We start from the raw sequence: 17,719 nt of genomic DNA, 5'->3' as shown, positions 1-17,719 counted from the left end.
TGATCACTTTTTGAAATGGTACATATTTCGAAACAATTTTGCAAACAAACATGAATTAAGTGTTCCAATTCTTATAAAGTTAGTCTATACTTGTGTGTATGCAACACATAGTAAGCGCTAGCCTAATAAATTGGAACAAGAGCATATAATGTAGATAAGATTCATATCATGATTAGTGGAGGCCGATCTTTGATCGAACGAGCGGGGGTGCTCAATTCATGACCTTTCCCTTTCGTACCTAAGTTCCCGAGCCGAGACAATTTTGGTGATGACGGACACGTGGCCTTTGGCACGAGTCGTGGGTTTCCTAAATTTTTCCAAAACAAAATATTTAGGTGGTGACTCTGTATCTGGCAAAGCAGTTCATTTTTGGCAATTTGATTCAAAATCAATTTTTCAAAAAGATTTGCTGGATTGGGACTCTATCTATTTCACATTGCACTTGTGGAATCAGATTCAAAACTACGGGAGTCCGATACTGTAGGACTTCTTCGCCTTCCGAAAGGGGGCGCGAAAAAGTTAAGCTACAGGTACTAGCTTGTTCGCGAACATGTGGAATACCATGGGCATGTACCTGTTGAGCGCCCTTGTAACCTTGCCCTGGGTCTAGTTTTATGACTGGGGTGGAGCCGGTCTCACCACACTCTATGGATATATGAGCTCCGATTTCCGCGTGAAGGGGAACAAGGTTGGAGGCTATTGGAGAGCCTGGGAGGTACACACTGCACTTTCCTTTCATTTTAGTTCTTATTACCATGCGTTCTCTTTTGCATTTTCTGCCTTTACACTGTTTATATATGGTGCTTTCTGCTTTGCATTTTTGCTCTCTACACTGTTTATATCTGTGCTTTCTGCTTTGCACTTTCTATCTTTACACTATTTATATCTTTTGGCTCACATAACTGATCTCTCATTCATAGCTCTGGGTATATGCATATTTCCCGACCCTTGCCCTAGTGCCGATAGATGAGATAGCACTAATTGTACCCTACTCCCGACGGTATGACGGTAGATGCCACTCTAGGCACCGTGATGACATGACCTTTGCTTATTAACGCCAATATTTTGATATGGTGACAGCGTGAGAGGTAGTCTGAATCACATACCTATTCCATTCCGTCCATACTGCTTCAACCCAATCTTCATCACTAATAATTACTAATAACTGCGAATTCTTTATTTGCAGATCACATGGCAACCTTGGGCGATGATGCTTGTCGGGATACGAGACCAGTACGCCGAGTCCTGGGGTACTTCTCAATTCTGGATCTTATTAGAAGGCCCTTTCTACCAGATTTGGTATCTGGGCAAGCAGTTTGTGTGCCAGACTCTGGGCCTACCTGCCCCTATTATTCCTGTTCCTCCTTTAACATTTATGTGGACAGCCGATAACCTCCTAGTTGAGGCTATTATTTAGTACTTGGCGGGGCATGATGCTGATTATTTCCGACGAGACGAAGACTACACAACCTTCATCAGGACTCATATGATGCTGCCTTTATCTAGAGTTCGTACGAGAGACGCTACAGATGCCCCCGCGGTTGGAGGTGCCGCACACGTGGCCGAGGCTAATATTGGTGGGACCCCTCCTGTTATGCCCGCAGTTGGTTTGCCAGCGATTCTGACCATGATCACCTGCTGGCGGCTGATCGGGACGGCTTATTAGGTTCCAGTTGATCCATCGGAGAGAGATCACAGATATGTCTGGGACCCTTCCGTACAACAGGTATGTACTTTGCCACTTCGCCTCGCAATTTATAGTTCATATTCCTTTTTCTGTCACTGATGTTCAAACCCATTTATAGGTGTCTCTAGAGTATATGGGCGGCCTCCTCAGATTGGTCGCCTCCCTAGTTCAGATGGTGCAGCGGAGGGAGACGCTGCTTACTCTCCATGGTATCCAGGTATTTCCTTCTCTCATACTCTGACTTGCACTGATTCATGCCTATATGGATTCATGTCCATACAAATTCTGCATTATATTATTCTGATACTTTGTGCTGTTCTACACTGATTCTGTATTGTACTGATTTCCTGTTCTTTGTTTTCAGCCTCCACTTGCATCAGTGGTCCTTGTGGCACCGGCGGCATCAGCAGCATCTCGTCCGGCGGCGGGAAGGAGAGGCAGATGGGCCCCAGCACGCGGCTGGGATAAGAGTAGAGGTTGGGGCAGAGGTAAAGGTGCCCATAGTAGGAGCAACGAGTCCCAGATAGAGGATACCTCCTAATCTCCAGAGCTACCCTCGAGTAAGGATGACGTTGAGTCCAGTGGCATGGAAGAGACGACGAACAGGCGCTCTGGATCTAAGAGTGAGGATGATGATGCCAGCTCCAGGTCGGGGAACGGAGAGGACGATTCTTGTTTCGAGTCCGATCCTTCTGACGATAGTGGTGTTGATAGAGACAGTGGCCTTGAGTCCTCTCAACAGAAGAGGACGAAGTGGGCCTCTTGAGCTTGACTGATGCACTTGACACAGAGTTCGTACTTTTCTGTTATTTTCTTTTACTTCGGCAGTTTGCACTTGTATAGCTTAAGATAGGCCTTTACTTTTATTTTGGAAACACTTGTACTCTTTTTGTAAAAACGATGATCGGGGTAAAACCCTGCAGTTTTATAAAAGGAGTTTTTGTTTTTGCACCTTGAGCATAGTGCACACACTTGCATAAAACGAACCAAACTGAATGTGTAACATGTTTGTATTTGGAGGATGTTCGTAACCGAATATTGAGCCTACAACTAACCAAAATGTAAAATACAACTTAATAAATGGAAAACAAAGTAAAAACAACCTGAACACAACTATTTACACTTGCTAAAATAAAAAAGATTGAAAACAAGACTTCAAAGCAGAGAGATAGGACAAAACACCACTGCCTAGTTGCGAGGCCAATAGAGGTGGTCGGCTGACTACTAAAGGGACGGTCGGCTAGGAAAAGTGGCTGACAGATGGCATCCACTTACACAGCCTTATCCTCTATAAAAGGTCTTCCTTCACTACTTTTTTGATAGAACCGCATTTTGCTATTGCTTTCTTTGAAAATGGAGATATTCCTTGTCGAGAAGCTCAAGGAGTGGATAGCCACCTTGGATGGAACGGAAAAAGTAAATTTATGGAGTTTTGGCATAAACGCGCTTTTTTCGTTGAGCCGTACTTCACTTTGTTTTTCGTTCCTTCACACCACGGTCCGATGCTGGAACCCAGTTATGCATGTATTTCGCTTCGGAGCACAAGAGATATGCCCTACGCTCCAAGAATTTCGGGCTTTGATGGAGTCTGGGTGTGATGAGGAAATTATGCTCCAGCCTCGCTTTGGCCATGCACAGGCTCTCAGGTAGATGTGTGGACTTACTTTACATGAGGCTTGATCCTTGGCTCATGACGGGGAATTGGACATCCCAGGTTTGATTCATCGGTTTTCCATCATTGGAGACAAAAGTGACCTTCTCTGACTAGGTTACCGTCAACACGCCCTTTGCTTATACTTGTTTGCACACTTCCTACTTGCCCCTAGTTGTAGCGGAGCTAGCATTGGGTTGATCGAAGTGACTCAACACCTGAAAGAGGGTAAGAGTTGTATCTGTTTGGCACTAGCTGAGAACCAGATGGGTTCAGATGCTCTTCACCGGCGAGAGACCACTCGGTTTGCTGGAATCCACTGCTCCTTCAGGTATTTCCCACCCTTCTTATTTGTAATACTCACATCACTCGACACTCATTCTCAATTTTTTTTTCAAAGCCCTTTTCTTATTTTTCCCTCATTATACATCTCTCTATTATTTAATCTCTCTTATTCTTCATTCTTTCCTAGGTGTGGCTCATGGATAAGCTGAAGGTGGTGGACCCTTGCCTCGAGTACTCAGCTCGGGCTTATTTCTTCCGTCAACAGCTAGTGCATTTCCCTTCAGAGGGGTCGTGGTGTGATTGGATGTGCAACAGATTTGTAGCTGACATAGCATGGTGTTGCCCTTGGCTCAATTTGACTGAGATGGATTATAGCATGTCCCGACAATCGGGTGTAGAGTTAATTGGCCTCACACACTACGTGTTCTACTTCCTTTTCCGGTTCAGACGCCAGTTTGGACATGATTAGACTCGCCTAGATGAAGGGGTGGAATACATGGCTTCATTTCCGGTTCATGCCTCGTACTTGCCCCGGTATCTCGTTGCTTGGAGAGCGAGGTAGCTTCTGACCCCTGCTGTTGACTTCAGTGACACTCTTTCTGGCGAGTGCTTGGTCTGGCTCGATGACGAGACACGGGTTGGGCCATCTTTAGCTGCAGAGTCTTCCACGAGTACAAGCAGAAGACACAGGACCACTTGACTTATCTGTGCCCCTAGTTTATTGCTTTGTTCTTTTTTTTCAAGTTTTTTATGATGTAAAAGAAACTTTGATTTAATCAAAGAGTTAGAGAATGCACTCGTGTTGAAATCAATGGAATTAAAGTTGTGAGCACTGAAAATTTTCCTTGTTGGTCTAAAATGGTCTATGTTGTAAAAGGTAAAATTTTGAGAAAAATCAATTCATTAAAACTTTTCAAAACAATATTCGAAAACGGTCACTACCTAACACATACGGAATTAGTCCTTAACATGTACAACCCCAAATCAAAAGATCATAATTGCCCACAACAACTGCATTCACAATCACTGCTCTATCTTTGCAGCTATCCTTTTTGCCAAATGGAGGTAACACAACTCATAGAATAGATGATTAAGAAAGATGACCTGATCAAACAAATGAACAGGACAGTTAAGTTGGAGGTGGTTATGGCCGAACTTAGGGTTGAAGTTGCCTACATATCCTAAAGATGGGAATCAGGGCTTACGTAGTTCGGTTCGAGTTCACTCGAGTATTAACTCTCTCATTTTGCGCTCTAACTTTTTCCAAAGCTGTCCTTCTGGGTTTTCGACTTTGCGAGCTCTGTTTTTCCTTATTTCTAATTTTTCACACTCTAACTTTTGCCTAGGTCACCCTTTCGAGTTTTTGACCTAGCGAGCCTCTTAGGGATAATACTTCTTCAACTTGTCCATGATCGGCTGTGAGAACTCCATGCCATCTAGATTCATAAGAATGACCGCTCCTCCTGACCAGACAGATTTAATGGTATAAGGACCAGTCCAATTAGGTCTGAACTTATCCCTAGGGTCATGGATAGGGGCTCGGTTGTCTTTGAGTACCATGTCTCATTCTTTGAGATTTCAGGATTTGACTTTTTTGTTGAAGGCCCTAGTGATTCTGCGTCGGTAGCCCTAGATGTGATATAATGCCTTCAACCTCCTCTCGTCAAATATCATCAATTCTTCGAATCTGCTCTGTTGCTAGTCCGCCTCCACTATTTGACACTTAGCCATAATCCGCAGTGACGGTACTTCAATCTCAATTGGAAGAACAACTTCCATCCCATAGACGGGAGAATAAGGGGTTGCCCCTGTGGATGTTCGAATTGACATTTTGTAGCCTCAAAGTGCAAAAGGCAATTTATTCGGCCAATCCTTGTGAGTCTCAACCATCTTTCGCAGGATATTCTTGCCGTTCTTGTTAGCGGCCTCAACAGCTCCGTTGGTCTGTGGTCTGTATGTTGATGACTTATGAAAAGTCACGTTGTATTTCTCAAGAAAATCCACTACCTCTTTCTTGAAATGAGAGCCATTGTTGGAGATGATCTCGTTTGGTTTTCTGTACCTGCAGATGATGTTGTTCTTGATGAACTTAGCCACATTCGATGCTTTCAACATAGAGTAAGACTAAGCCTCCACCTACTTAGTGAAATAGTTAATTGCCACCAAAATGAACTCATGTCCATTTGAGCCCTTTGGCAAGATTGCCCTGATAACATCAATCTCCCAGACTGAGAATGGCTATGGTGAAGTCATGTTGTAAAGCTTCGACGGCGGAATATTCATGCGATTGGCATGGATTTAACATTTGTGGCATCGCCACGTGAAGCTAATGCAATCCTTCTCCATGGCTGACCAGTAATAACCTTTGTTGAGGATCCTCTAAGCCAGCATCACACCATTCATGTGTGCCCCACATTCCCCTCTGTGGATAGCCTCCATGAGGCGTTTCGACTCTTCTCCCTCAACGTAGAGCTTATGCATTCCCAGATGGCCTCTCTTGTATAACTTGTTTCCACAGATGATAAATTGGATGGCCAGATGCTGTATTCCCCATTTGCCCTTGGCACTTGCCTCTGGTGGATACGTATCCTTTTCCAGGAAGTTCCAAATATCGTAATACCAGGGGTTTTCATCTTACACCTCACCTATCACGAAAATGGTCTCATAGCGGGATGTCTACCATAGAAGATAGAGTTGCCAATGCATCAGCGAACCGGTTGCTCTTTTTCAACATATGTGTAAATGTCAGCTTTTCAACCCTCGGAACCAAACCATCCAGGGCTTGGTGATAAACCTTCATTTACTCTTCCTTGACCCTCCAGTCTCCGTTAGCTTGAGAAACAACTAGGTGCGAGTCCTCGATGATGTCCAACCTTATTGCCCCTAGTTCTAGGGCAACTTCCAAACCAGCGATACACGCCTCATATTTTGTTTCATTATTGAACACTTTGAACTGGAGTTTGATAGCTAGGGGTATGTGAGAATCATCGGGTGCTATCAGTAACACACCTATCCCATAACCGTATGGATTAGATGCTCCGTCAAAGTACATTGTCCATGTTTCCTCTTCTATCTACAAAATGTCTTTATCTGGGAACAGATACTGTACCGCCTCATCCCCTTCTACTGGGTGGTCTTCCAGGAATTCCGCTATAGCTCTCCCTTTAACTGATTTGCGTGAGACATACTTGAGATCAAATTTAGAGAGAAGAAGCAACCAACGAGCTAGCCTACCTGCAAGTACTAGTTTCTCAAAGAGATATTTGATGGGATCTCATCTCAAAACTAGAATTACAGAGTGAGCGAACAAGTAGTGCCTCAACTTCCTAGTAGCCCATACCAAGGCTAGGCAAGCTTTCTCGAGGGGAGTGTAGTGGGTCTTATAGTCCAGCATCTTTTTGCTTAGATAGTAGATGGCCTTCTCCACCTTGGTTTCTGACTCTTGAGCAAGCATGCATCCCATGGTCGAATTCATCACTGACAAGTACAAGATCAATGGCTTCCCCGGTTCGGGTAGTGACAACACAGGTGGATTTTGCAAGTATTGCTCGACCTGCTCAAAGGCAAACTGACAGCGATCATCCCATTGGAACTTCTTCCCTTTCTTTAATAGACCAAACAGTGGTTCACAAGTCATGGTTAATTTTGAGCTAAACCGTCTTATGAATTGCACTTTACCCAAAAAGCCGTGCACCTCCTTTTCAATCCTTGGTGGTGGCATTTCTAAGATGGCCTTAATATTAGAAGGATATACTTTGATTCCCTTCCGCGTGATCAGAAATCCCAGCATTTTTCCCGAAGTCATCCCAAAGGTGCATTTCTGTCGGTTCAACCACAGTCTATACTCCCTTATCCGTTGAAAGAATTTTTCCAGTGTGGTGTAGTGGCCTTCTCGTTCCTTAGATTTGACAATCATGTCATCCACATACACCTCAACTTCTTTATGGATCATGTCATGTAGGATGGTAGTCGCAACCCTCTGATAGGTAGCCCCATCATTTTTCAGCCAAAAAGGCATGACTCGGTAGCAGTAGGTACCCCACGGTGTAGTGAATGCAGTCTTCTCTCTATCCTCGGGTGCCATCAGAATCTGGTTATACCTAGAAAACCCATCCATAAATGAAAACAGGGCATGGCCAGTAGTGAAATCAACCAACTCATTGATATGCAACAATAGAAAGTCATCCTTTGGACTAGCCTTATTCAAATCCGTGAAGTCGACGCAGACTCTTATTCTGCCATCCTTCTAAGGAACCAGAACAATATTAGCCAGCCACGTCGGACACTTAGATATAATCAAGAACCCTACCTCAATCTGTTTGGTGACCACTTCTTTGATCTTCAATGCCCAATCTGAACGGACTCTGCGTAGTTCGGTTTGACTGGTCGGACCTTAAGGTCAAGAGAGATTCAGTGCTGTACAATCTCAGGAATGATTACAGGCATGTCTTCGTAGGACCATGCGAAAACATTTTTGAAATCTTTTAATAAGGCGATTAAACGATTGCATTCCTCCGAAGATAACATAGACCCTATCTAGACCAAGTGGGGATCCTTCTCAGTACCCACATTAATGGAAAAGATTTTATCTGTATAGGGCTTAACACACCTCTCCTCCTCATGATCAACCAAAATTTTCAAAGCCCGAGGAACTTCTTCCTCTTCATTTATGTCAAAATTTTGAAAATTAAGATGAGTGCAACAAACTAAAAGCATAGAGAAGTAAGTAAAATCTACCGCATTCCTATTCAAAAAGTCCGAATCTTTGGCTACAGTTGACTCAAAACAAAAGCTGAATGAAGACTTAGACAAGACCTTGGTATCCGGGTTATCACTCCGGGAAGTACTAGACTCAGAAGAGCTCGAATCTGACCCTGACTCCATAGACTTGGTGGAATAAGATCCGGACTCATTATCCGATTCAGAACTACTGATGGTGCCCTTCTCAATTTACCAGACCGGGCATGGAGCCTCAGACGCATCCACGATGAGACTAGTGAAATTCGTTGCTGGTTTATCCCTGATCATAGAGATAGAAAAACTATCCCCCAAGTTGGCAGGCTTAGCTCTAGCATTGACACTCGCTAGTAGATTAGCCAATGCTTTCCCTAACAGCTCTTCTTCGTCGATGTCCAAGCTTGAGGTCTTGTGGTCTTGCCTTGATTTGTATTAGTTCTCAGGTCAGTCTGCTTATCCTCCATTTCTGGTAACTGGTGTCCAAAGAAGATCTCGAACCCCGAGTGCCTTGTCTTTGTTTCCCTATCAAACCAAGGCTCTCGGAATCTACAAAATGGGAAATCTTCCTCCTGCATTCAGGGTTCCCTTAATTGGCTTGTGGACTAATTCATATTGTCTCCTAGTTCTCTTTGCTTTAAGTCTTCCTCTCAACTTATCCCCCTTCCATTTCCAGTCTTCAACAATAGGCTTGTACCCCAACCCAAAAGCATAGAGGTTGTGACTCATCTCTATGGCAAAAGTACCTCCTTGCTTGCCACTCCTACGCTGTCCTGATCCAGGAATATGCCCTTGTTTGTTCATCATGTAGATGGACTGTGCGCTTACATAATTCACATCGTCTTTCGCCATGATAGATTGGACCAACCGTGCCTTAGCCAAGGAGAAGTTGGAGAGGAACACGTCCTCTTCCCCATGTATGATTTCTAGCAAGGGTGTGGTAGTTCCCTAGGGAAGGTGGATTGCAGAATTACCGTATGCAGTGGCAATCCCACCTTTGAAGGGGTATTTTACCAATTGGTGGATTGTTGATAACTTGACCCTTATCTGATGTAGCCAAGGCCTTCCCAAGAGCAGGTTGAAGGTCGCCGGTACGTCCATAACATGGAATTCCACATCAAGTTCAGACGGGCCAATTACTACTTGGCTTTTAAAAGTCCCCATGACGTCTCGGCTGGTGTTGTCATAGGCTTGAACAGCTTGGGTTATGGGCATGAAGTCAGCTGGCTTCAAACCTATGGCATAGGCAGTCCTTGTCGGGCATACAATAATCGTTGAGCCAGTATCCACTAGCACCACCGGGATCCATTCTTTCGACTCTCTAACGTCATGTATAGGGGTCTGTTGTGGTTCGCACCCACCGGTGGTAACTCGTTATCAGTGAAGGATATCACCAGCGTAACATCCCCGGATGTGACCAATGACACCAGTTGGTCAATGGTGGTGTCGATGGGCAGCTTCATTCTTTTCATGGCCTCTAGCAGCGCCTGTCTATGTTCCTGGAAAGCCATCAACAACCCCCAGATTGATATGTCTGTCTGAATCTTCTTGAGTTATTTTAAGACCAAGTCTTCCACAACGTCCTTCTTTTTTGATTTATCAGCTTCTTTCCCAGAACTCTTTGGCTGATCTAATGTCAGGGGTTTGAAATACCAACCACTATGGGTCATATGATTAATCTCGTCTATGTACCATGCATCGTTGAGGGTATTGGCTTTCCACCCTTCGTCAGTGTACGCATGGCTCAGATCACTGTCTTCCTATCACTCCCCTGTAGTCATGGCCGGGCTATTATCAAGTTCTATCTAGAGCATGCTTACATCACACCTCCCGTCATTATACCACTCCTCTTCCACAATAGTTCCAATCTCTACATCCTGGTACTACCTGAACTTCTTCGGCATTCTTTTCCTGTCCCTAGGCTCCCATTTGAGCTTTCCCGTGCTTTGGACATCATCTGCTATTGGCTCAACTCTTGCTTTTCCTTTCTATTTTCCCTGCTCCAGGGCTATCTTCCTCTGGATTTCTTTTATTCTCTCCTGTTGGAACTGCTCCAATGCTTGTTCTTTCTTAGTCAAAGGTAGGGCCTCAGCCTCGCTATTATGATCCGCTTCCTCTTCTTTCACAACCTCCTTTGTTTGCTCCTTCATACCTGACTCCTCTTCACTCAACCACCCGTTGCTTAATTCTGGCTAGCTTGGATCCCATAACCCAATTTGTACATTGCCCACATCCTCTTTTTCGAAGAAGTAAAGGTTCTCCAGATCCTCCTCTAGTTCGGACAGGTCTTCTTTTAATTCTGCCAAGTCATTTAGGCCTTGTTCCAGCCAATCATTCTGATTTTGCCCTAGCTCATCTTCCCTAATGGCATTAATGCCGAGGAAGTCCAGTAGTATGACTACAAGCTTTAGCTAATCAACAGCCACAATGTACTGGCCAGGGTCGTACTGTTCTGCGAGTGAGGCCCCTTTCTCTATAACTTGGGTGTCAGACAACCCCTTCTCTAGTGCATTCTTCTTCGCCTCCGCCTCTGCCACTACAGACCCTGGTTAGGTTTTGGGTGTCATGTCCATCATGCACATAGCTGTGCTCTCTGGAATAACCACCTGCGGCTTAGGTATGTGGGATGGGTTAATATATGCGTTGGGGTTAAAGGTGGGTAGTAGTGTATGGATTTGGTTAATGTTTCTGGGCGGGGGGACTTGGTTATGAGCAGGAAGTGGGTTGGTAGTTACGTTGGGTTTAGAGGGTGGGGCGATGATTTTATTGTCAATGAGATTCTGGATCTCATGACATAAGCGGTAGCAACAGTCTAGATGGTGACCGTGCTGTTGGTGAAAAATTTAGTACTTGGTAGGGTCATATCTAGGTGGTAGTGGGTCAGGAAGAGGTCGAGGGTCGAGGGGCTTGAGATGCCCCTTTTTCATTAATAGTTTAAGGGTGTGTACTAGGCTCATATGGAGGAGGGTAAAGGTTCTTTGGTTCCGATTTGGGCCGGTGGGTTGTGAGGGTTGTGAGGTTGTTGCAGCAAAGGGATTGGCCATTTTGGCCGCTGTGACAATAGTACTGACATTTGGAAGTCGTGGAATAGTTCTACTACTAGCATTGGTATTCCTGGTGAATGGCCTTCTTGCAGGTTCACTAGTTCTGTAGATGATTGTAGACACCCCATTTTTGACCCGTCCACAAGGCTCGAGCGCTTTGCCCGGTACGCTCGATGATGAAAGTGGTGTTGTGCGTGGTTCGAGGTCTCAATGAAAGGGCTATGTTTAAGCTCTGAAACAATCCCAAACCTTTCATATTCCCACTGATTATACCCTAGAAATCCATTTTTACACATTATACCACCCTGTGTTGAGTCTGAAGCAGGGAAATAGGGGATCCCTTTGAGGCCCGACCGTGCCTCATTCAGGGCTGGCCGTGCCTTAGTAGCAAGAAACACCGTTCTAGGCGGGAGCCTGCTAGTTGTCCATTTTTGAAGATATTTATGGCCCCTCTTGCTTAAATTCTATAAAAACGAAGTTGTATCTTTGTTTTGAGGGTTGAAGAATTTCTAAAAGGTCTATACACCTTCTTGAGAGCTCATTCTTCTTGCGCAAGCAATCCTTTGAGCAAGCTTACCACCTTGAACCTATATCCATACACCATATACACCTTCACACCTTAGCCTAGGAACCTTGGTTGAGCCCTGAGCATCACAATTCAAACTTGAGAGTGTGTTTGGACTTAGTTTGACTCACAACAAAGAGCTTACCTGCCTTGAGAGGTATAAGCTTGCTAGCTCTTCTCTTGCTCTCATTTCTATCATTTACTATCAAGTTCTTGTATCTTTGTATTGTTTTGATTTTCCTTCAAGTGTTTAAGTTTGGGTTTGGAGAGCTACCAAAGGGTAGAGAGAGTAAACACTCTTTCTTACACCTTCACCTTGAGCTCAAACCCTTGCTTTTACACTCTTTTTCTTTGCTTTCCAAATTGATTTTCATAGTTTAAAAGAGGGTAAAAATCATGCTTTGAGGTTTCAAAAGTGGAGGGGTTAGCCACCCCTCCTTGTTCTTGCTTACTAGCCTTATTTTCTTTCTTTATTGTTTAGCTTTTTAGGCTCTTTTCTTGCACTTTGAGCCATTGTTTTTCACATATTAGAGGCTTTTTTAGGGTTGCCCTAGGTTGTTTAATTAATTCATGCTTTGATTAGTTTGTTTGTTGTCTCACAAGTCCTTATACATAGCTTGTTGCATATTGCTCTTGGCCTTTCCTTGTCTAATTTCCTTGTTTACGAGCCTCATTTTAATAATCAACTCATCATTCATTTCTTTCATTTGAGAGTTGTTTCAATCGGCTGACAGTTATTCAAAACATGAACTAGAGATCTACGCTTAATGGCTTAATCTCTACGGAGGTTCATTGTCAACAACATAGTCTCTTTTTCATATTGAGAATAACTTCCCGTTTGACACGTTTCTCCCTTAGTGAACGTAATCTTTAGTGGACGTAACAATCATCTTGGACAAATGGGTTAAAGAATGGCAAAGACTAATGAATTTGGCTTAAAATGAACCAACCCACATAAAGAAAATGAGTTATATTGCTTGGGCTCGGCCAGACGTTATGCCAAGTCTATTGTGTCAAGAGTCGTCACACATCAATTCATGGTGTTTTGACGATCCTCGAAGCGTCTCTACCTCCCTCTTTGAGTTTACTCTATGATAGGAGGGATGGGTGGTTGTTATTCATTGCATTCATTGAATTTTGTCCAAATTGTAGCCGAAATCATCAAGCAAACAAATTGCTGATTGCTGGTTTTGGAAATGATTCCAACCTTCTCTCGAGGCTTTCCCATGACAGAGAAGTGTGAGAGGGACAAACCGAGTTCAGAATAACTCTGTTTGCACTGTTTTCACTTCAAAGCACAAAATAGGATTTTGCATCAAATTAAGGCATGGCCGGCCTTATTTAGGCCCGGCTGGGCTTCATTGGGGGCCGACCAGCCATCAATGTTTGGTCAGCAGTGTGCTTTGCAGAAAATAGAGGGTAGTGGCTGAAGGTGAAACAGAGCAGACCTAGGCAGATAGAGCAATTCTTGGACACTGTGCTTGCAACCCTTGTGCATTCTTGCTTGCATCAATGTTGTAAATTAATGCTCCAAGTATTGTTGTAATTAATTTATTATTATTGTTACAATTAGTCTTGTTGTAATTAGTATTGTTTATTTGTAATTGTATAGCTAATTAACTTAGATAGCTAGTTTATTTCTGATTATTATCCTTGTTGTAATAGAGTAGCTAGCTAGTTAATTCTTTGCTTTTTTATTCATTTGGTTTTGTAATAATTAGTTTAATTCGGACTTTCGGACTTTGATTCAGACCCTCTTATGTGAGGGCCAACATGTAATAAGTTGTATGTCTTCCAACCCCACGTCTTTCTCCCTTTTACTTACTTGCTTGCGATGGTTAGTAGAGAACATCATTTTTCAAATTAGCAGTCTTATGCTTTGCATCCATTATCTTGCATGCATCCAAGGTTCGGTTTATCATACTAACCCAATATCGATGTTCAAATTCATTGCTTGAATATGTGCTTTATCGCATGTCTTGAATAGAATCATATGCCATGCTCATAGCCGAGCCTATAAATTACATAATGAGTGCGTTGCATTAGTCATATTGCATTAATTAGAAACATGCATATTTTTCTAATTATTTTGCTTTGTTTTGGCTCGAAGTACTAGGTGAGCAATTTTTGAGTTTTAGCATCTTGCATCGAGTGTTTGTGTTGCCATGCCATACTTTCATGAAACTAATTGCTTAAATGATATAACTGCTTGAATGCCTATGGAGGAAGGCTAGTTTCTTGAATTAGGATAGTTTGATTAAATGTACATTTTAAGCCCACTTTTTCAAATGGAATATTCACAAACTCTTTTAAAAAAACAAATATGAAATCAAATATTCCAATTTTTGGCAAAATAGTCTATACTTGTGTTTGCATCACATAGTAAGTTAGCCTAATAAAACCAGAATTAGAGCAAATAACGTAAATAAAAATTACATCATGATTAGTAGAGGCCAATCTTTGATCGGGTGAGTGAGATGCTCAATTCATGACCTTCCCCTCTCATACCTAAGTTCCTGAGCCGAGATACTTTGGTGATGACGGATAAGTGGCCTTTGGCACGAGTCTCGGGTTTCCTAAATTTTCAAAAAATATTTAGGTGGCGACTCTGAAATCTGGCAAAGCAGTCCGTTTTTGGCATTTGATTTAAAAGCCTTATTTGGTAGAGCTGTGGGAAAGTGATTATAACTTATAGCCTAACAACTTATAGCTTATAACTGTGAACATAAGCTGATTTTTGACTTATAAATTAAGCTTCTCCTCCCCCACTCAAAGAATAAGTTGATTTTTGACTTACAAAAAGCTATAAGCTATATTATAAAGCTGAACCAAACACATCAAAATAGCTTAAATTAAGCTAAAAGCTGAAATAAGCTGGAAATAAGCCCTACCAAATAGGGCCAAACATCGATTTTCCAAAAGAATTTTCGAATTTGGACTCTTTTGTGTTTTCACTATTTCACATTGCACTTTGTGAAATCAGATTCAGAATCACGAGAGTTCGAACTGTGGGGCTAGTCGTATCTGAAAGGAGCACGAAAAGCAAGCCACAATGATGCCCTTCTTGAATGCACTTTTGATTTGGACTCCCAACTTATGTAGAGAAGCAAACGTAGATAGTGGTGCCACTATCATTCTCTACAGCATATCTAGCTCAAGATTTTGAACCACCAGCCAGACTTGCTTCCTTTAAGAGGGTCTGTTTGTCATCTTGGCTACCTTCACCCTCCATCTTGCAACAAAGTTGATGAAAGGTTCTTTGGGGTTTTAGGTAGTTGCTTCTAGCTCATTGATGGCTACTTTTATCTGATTGTTATATGAATATTAGTTGACAAACCCCTCAGATAGGTCCTCCCAGTTTCGGTTAGTAGAATCCTCCAGTTTGGCGTACCAGATGGCTGCCACATCAGACAGCGTTCTGCCGAACAATGATAATTTTTTTTCCTGAGATAGGTCCATTAGCCTCTGTACATTCGAAAACAGGTGAGCATGCACAATCGGATCCCCACTCCCATAGAATTTGTCGATGTGGTGCATTTTAAAATTCTCTGGCAATCTGACCGAGGCTTTAGTATAGCCATCTTCAATATCCAGAATGGAATTGAAGCCTTGGGACTTTTTAAATGCTTTCTCTAGCCTGGCAATCTTGATCATGGTTGGATCAATATTGTTGATATCAAAGGGAAGGAGTCCCACAGGGGGTTGTGCCATAGGCTTGTAAGGTGAGGCCGGTGCAAACATCTCCTGAGGATCTGGGACCTGTAGGTTTGTAACTGATAGTGGGGGATCAAGAGTTGGTTGGGAAGTTGGGGCTGGGTGCACGGTAGATGTTGATGCCCCAAATGGGCATCGCAGATCGGCAATAACTTCATCCCGTGCGGCCATCCTTTGATTCATAGTATCCATGGTTCTCTGGAATGCTGCCATCGTGGCAGGAACTTCTTTTGCATTCTATGCCATTGTTGGTCTGGGTGAATTAGGTACTGGTGAACTGAATGGGTGGGAACGAACAGGTGTTTGCTGAGTGCTCTGTGCTGGTATTGATAACTGTCTGCCCGTTCTTCGGTGAACAACCGGGGGAAGAGAGACTAGCATTGGCTGACCACCAACAAGATCTCAAGTTTTGCAAAGTCTTCTAGAACGAGTCCACATAACTTGGGGGATATCAGGCCTATCTGAAGCTATGATTGTAAACTACCTAGCAAAAGAAAGAAAAAGAGACGCAATCATTGATGGACAACACTTCGGCCCAAGTCACAACAAATGTAATCACACATTTGAATAATTGTAACTCCCGCTGAACTTTGTTCCCAAGCTGATATCAATTTGTACCCCTGATATGAACATTCTTGTACAGTTTCACTATAAAAGCACATACCATGTAAAAGAACTAAAACACCCCTATGAGGGGGTAAGGTTACCCTATCCTAGATTTTTTGGCATGATCTAGGCTGTACTACTTCAAGCAAGTAGTTTCAAAACATCCCGTAAACGGGTGGCATCCTGTTCTGAGTTGGAATAGTCACTATAGCTTTACTATATACAACTAGGCGAATGGTCAAAAAGGGGTACCTCGGCAAGATTACCTAATATACCTCTCACAACTAATACCAAGAAGTGAAAGGAGGATCAAGTGGTACAATGGTAATCCAGATCTAAGGGTTGCGTTTCCAACATGGAGAGCCCATGACCGGCCAGCCTTTTGGCAAGCTTTTTAGGCAAGCCGTCCAGGAATAACAGATGGAAAACATAGTGACTTAAAGTAACAATGCAAATGCAATGCAAAGAACAAATATATGTAGATAAAATTTCACATCATGAAGTTCACGTCGAGTTCTCTAATTCCTCAGTAGAGTCGCCCGAAACTGTAGCTTGCTTTCCCTACTCTATTTGGATACGATTAGCCCTACAGTTTGGACTCTTGTGGTTTTGAATCTATTTTCACAAGTGCAATTTGAAATAGATAAACACAAATGAGTCCAAATATGGCAGATTTTTTGGAAAATCGATTCTGAATCAAAAATGCCAAAAATGGACTGCTTTGCCATATTTCAGAGTTGCCACCTAAATATTTTTGGAAAATTTAGGAAACTCGTGACTCATGCCAAAGGCCACTTATCAGTCATCACTAAAGTGTCATGGATCGGGAACTTAGGTATGAGAGGGGTAGGTAAAGAATTGAGCACCCCACTCACCTGATCAAAGATCGACCTCTACTAATCATGATGTGATTTTTATGTACATTATATGCTCTTATTCCGATTATTATACTATTTTTACTATGTGATGCACACAAGTATAGACCAATTCACAAAATTTGAATTCTTTGATTCCATGTTTGTCTGAAAAATGTTTTGAATACGTGTCACTTAGAAAAGTGAACTTGTATGTACATTAGTCAAAATATCCCAATTTAAGCAAATTAGCCTTCATCCACAGGAATTCAAATAGGTATATCAACTAAACACTTAGCCTCATAGTAGACATGTTTGAAATGGCAACAGTAACATACATGCAATATGCTAAAGCAATGAATGCTCATCTAGTACTCCAACCAAATAAAGCAAAATAATTAGAAAAAATGTATGCTTCTAAACAATGCAATATGACTAATGCAACACATGCATAATGCAAATAATAAGTTCGGCTACTAGCATGTCATGTAAATCAATTTGATAGCATGTAGTTAAGTACGCATTCAGATAGGAATTTGAAATTGACCTTAGTTAGTATGATGAGCCGAACCCTAATGC

Source organism: Camellia sinensis, chromosome 2, assembly GCF_055761805.1.
Source record: "Camellia sinensis isolate YWXY chromosome 2, ASM5576180v1, whole genome shotgun sequence".
NCBI classification, from domain to species: Eukaryota; Viridiplantae; Streptophyta; class Magnoliopsida; order Ericales; family Theaceae; genus Camellia; species Camellia sinensis.
The sequence above is the reverse complement of the archived record's forward strand: the minus strand, read 5'-3'. Positions refer to the sequence as shown.